Below are 4781 nucleotides of genomic sequence, written 5' to 3' on the forward strand. Positions count from 1 at the left end.
CCAAAAAAAAAAAAATCCACAGAAAGAAGTCACTCAGGAATATGTTACATTATGGGGCGCCTGGGTGGCACAGCGGTTAAGTGTCTGCCTTCGGCTCAGGGCGTGATCCCGGCGTTGCGGGATCGAGCCCCGCATCAGGCTCCTCTGCTGTGAGCCTGCTTCTTCCTCTCCCACTCCCCCTGCTTGTGTTCCCTCTCTCGCTGGCTGTGTCTGTCTCTGTCAAATAAATAAATAAAATCTTTAAAAAAAAAAAAAAAGGAATATGTTACATTAGTACCATTCTGTATTTGCATAAATAGCTGTTTTTAGAGACACAAGTCATGCCACCTCACTTGTGTGCCTGGGAAAAGAAAGCAGCTCTGGAAAGCAGAATCAAATCTGAGCAGTCATGTGATCTAATGTCATGTCACGGGCAGGTTTATGCGCACACTGTCAGAAAAGATACAAGCAACATCTAAGGGTGCCACATCGCTGTCACTGCCTGTTAATGGCACTGGCAGTCATGACAGTAAAAGCCAGCGGTCTTTATTGCTTTGTATTTGAGGGATTTACTGCATTTTCTCTCACCCAAGAAGCGAGTGATAATGATAATGTATGGCAGAGAGCTTGTCCTTCCTGACAGCCTCGGTAATTTAATCCTTCTCTCCTGCCACAACATGCAATAAAAGAGGCATCTAGTGTATTGGGTTGAGGAAATCCATAGGTTGACGTGTGCTGGTGTTCGGGTGGGGGGGACAGGAGAGAAATGTAGGGAAGGGAGAGAGAGGCTTTTTAGGGTATGAAGTTTGTCTTTGGTTTTTGATGGTGTGTGTTGGGCGGGGGTGGGGGGGAGGTTGCTGGGGTGGCTCAGTTGGTTAATCATCTGACCCTTGGTTTGGGCTCAGGTCATGATCTCAGGGTCGTGGGATGGAGCCCTGTGTCAGGCTCTGTACTTGATGGCAAGTAGGCTTGGGGATTTTCTCTCTCCCTCCCTCTGCCCCACCCCTGCTCACACTTGCACGCACACTCTCTCTAAATAAATAAATCTTTAAAAAAAAAAAAAAGGCGCATGTTGGCATGCAGGAATGTGGCCAGACTTTACTTGGCTGAAATATGAGATGAGAGAGCTGATCTAAAGTCCCACCAGGAAGAAGGCGGTGAACACTTGAAACTGTAACTAAACGCCTGCGCTTTGGGGAAATGACATCTCGGAGTGCGAACACCGACTTTCAACCTGATTATTTTTTCTCAGCTCAGTAACCATTCAGCATGCCTTAGCTTCTGAAGACATTTCTTTTTCAGATGCCATTTTGGAGGTAAAATGTCCCCTGTGGCCAGATCTCAATTAGAGACTATCCCTGATCAAAAGTACACAAAGGGTGAAAGATACCATGACAATTCCAAAGCCAGACTCCGCTGGGAACCAACATATTTCATCCTGAGAATGTTTCCCTGGACAATTTTAGTCCAATCTCAAATTATGATACTATCAATTCATTTAATTATTTGGCTCAGCTGACGTGCTGGGCACTTCGTTAGGCACGCAGGGTGGGAGACACATCGGGGCCTGCGTAGGGGTGGGTTCATTGTTTAAGAGAGTGAGAAGGAAGGTCAAACAGCAGCTCTTAGCTTGCTGCGGTTTGCACGATGCAATACCGGTAAATGTGACTAGTTTATACAGGTTACTGAGATTTATAGGAATCAGAAAAGACAAAGGGCTCAGAATATTTTGTTAAGTACAGTTCTTGGCTTATCAGTGCTAAAAAGGCTTACTGAGAGATGAGTTCCACTAATGCTGGGAGGCTAGACCTCATTTTGGCCACCAGTACACCACGCCAAATGGGAACTTTTTTCCCCCAAATGGAAATTTTTTTGTTTTTGCTGTTAATCACCAATTCAAGATGAGGTCGAGCATATCTTTTTGACTTCAGAGTTCTAAAGCTTAAAAGCCATAATAGTCTACATTATTATTTTTTTGTGATAATTTTTTGTATAATTTCCCCCAAAGTTTTATTGAGATATAACTGCTTATAACATTATGTTAATTTTAGATGTATAACATAATGATGTGATATATGTATATATTATGAAACGATTACCACCATAAGTTTAGTTAATATCTATCACCTCACCGAGTCACATGTTTTTTTTTCTTTTGATAAGAACTTTTTAAAGATCTACTCTTAGCAACTTTCAAATACACAGTAAAGTCTTGTTAACTATAGTGGTCTACATTATTTGAAGACAAGGGTTATCTCAATGACACAGAAAAACAAAAAAACCTGAATTCAAAGTCCAGCATCTAGAGAGTTTTTCAGTTAAATTAGGCTGGTTCTGACAAACCTCAATGGCTTAAAAAATATTTTTTTAATGTGGTTAAATATACATAACATAAAATTTATCATTTTAACCATTTTTAAGCATACGTTTGGCGACATTAAGTACATTCATACTGTTGTACAACCATGACTACCATCCAGCTCCAGAACTTTTTTCATCATCCCAAATTGAAACTCTGTCCCAGGTTCCCCCGTCCCTGGTAACCTCTATTCGACTTTTTGTCTGTATGAACTGGACTCTTCTAGGTAAGTCTTATTAAGCAGAACCATACAATATTTGTCCTTTTATGTCTGGCTTATTTTACTCAGCATAATGTTTTTCAAGGTTCATTCATGGCATGTATCCGAATTTCACTCCTTTCTAAGACTGCAAAATGTTCCATTTTGCTATACAGATTTGGTTTATTCATTCACCTGTTGATGAACATTTGGGTTGTTTCCACCTTTTGGCTATTGCAAATAATGCTGCTATGAACATGGGTATTCAAGCACCTATCAGAGTCCTTGCTTTCAATTCTTTTGGATGGGTACCCAGACGTAGAACTGCTGCACCATATGGCAATTCTACGTTTAACTTTTTTTTTTTTTTTAAAACATCTTTATCACTGAAATTCGTAAAAAAAAATGGTGTAGTTGGGACACCTTCTGCTTCTGCTTCCTCCAGCTGGCCAGCACACCGTATTTCCTATTCTCTTAACGATGAGACAAATAGTGACAGCCATCATTTACTGAGTGATGTTTATGTACTAAGTACTACACTCAAAACTTTTCTTATGGCAATCGCATATGATAAGAACCATGCTGTCCCATATTTGACAGATGATTAAATAGACCCAGAGAGGGGCGCCTGGGTGGCACAGCGGTTAAGCGTCTGCCTTCGGCTCAGGGTGTGATCCCGGCGTTATGGGATCGGAGCCCCACATCAGGCTCCTCCGCTATGAGCCTGCTTCTTCCTCTCCCACTCCCCCTGCTTGTGTTCCCTCTCTCGCTGGCTGTCTCTATCTCTGACGAATAAATAAATAAAATCTTTAAAAAAAATAAAAAATAAAAAAAAAAATAGACCCAGAGAAAGTAAGTAATTTGCCCAAGCTCATCTAGTTAGAAAGTGGCAGAACCAGAATTTGGATCCAGGAGAGTCTGCCTCCAGAGCCTGCCTTCTTAACCTCCATGCTAGAACTTCTTCCTCCACATGAAGCCAAAATTTTTCCTGCTGTTTAAGCTGCAACGGTGTTGTTAGCACAGATGGGAGTGAGAGAGAGTTCTACCCCTGCAGAAGGGAAGTCACTGGAGCCTCCTTTCACTCTTTCACAAAGGGATTATTACTTAGGCTCAGCGGATCAAGGGCCTTAAACAACTCTCTCGGGCTGAACGCTTATAGAATTCCTTTCTGAAAAAAACTCAAGCTCCTTACCCATCAGCTAGCTTCTCCAAAGGTATACCAAATGTGAAGTCCAGCTCTCCTGCTTGCATAAACAACGCCTAGAATATGGGCGTCTTAATCTAGCCCAGCAATTCTTTGCCTTTAATGTACGCCCGCATCCCCAGGAGGGCTGGTTAGAGTGCACATGAATGAGCTCACCCCGAGTTTCTAACTCAGCAGGCCTGGGGTAGGGCCTGAGAATGTGCATTTTTATCTTCACAGCAGCGACTGCTGCTGCTGGTCAGGATGCCACACACTGAGAACCACTTGTAGATCAACATCCCTTCCCCTAATTTTTGAGTGGGGTCAGCAACCAGTGAACACTCTTGTGTTGAACATGTGGGGAACTGGGACAGTCCACCTCTAGATCAGGGTCCTAAGGACATCCACTTGGTGTGCTGGAACTAGGTGCTTAAAAAAGAAATCTACAGTTTCAAAACTTCAAATACATCTTTAAAAAAGCAATTCTGGTGATTTGAAAAGTATCAGAACTCTCTAAAAATTAAGCTATTTATCTTTTATTCTCATTAGAAATCACATTTGTTTAGGACTTGCTAGATTTTGACATAAACTTATTGAAAGGATATGTCTCAAAAAAGGTACAAAACAGTAGTCCAGAAACTTGAGCTGACTTTGAATTGTCTGCCATTAAAAACCCATCTCTGACTTCTGCAGGTTGGAAAAATCCTTACATTGTTTATCAGTATCATTTGGCAGAAGAAATGCAGGTGTCTTAATTACGAAGGGTTGATAAATTTAAATCTCAGTACACTTTTTGTGCTGGAGTGTTATCATCCCCCTAATCCTTATCTTTGCCACATTTCTCCTCCTATTAGTGATAAAACGTAAATTCTGCATTGTTTTCACTTTTTTTTTTTAAGATTTTATTTATTTATTTGACAGAGAGAGAGACAGCCAGTGAGAGAGGGAACACAAGCAGGGGGAGTGGGAGAGGAAGAAGCAGGCTCCCAGCCGGGGAGCCTGATGTGGGGCTCGATCTCAGGACACTGGGATCACGCCCTGAGCCAAAGGCAGACACTTAA

Source organism: Ailuropoda melanoleuca, chromosome 12 (assembly GCF_002007445.2).
Source record: "Ailuropoda melanoleuca isolate Jingjing chromosome 12, ASM200744v2, whole genome shotgun sequence".
Lineage (NCBI taxonomy): Eukaryota > Metazoa > Chordata > Mammalia > Carnivora > Ursidae > Ailuropoda > Ailuropoda melanoleuca.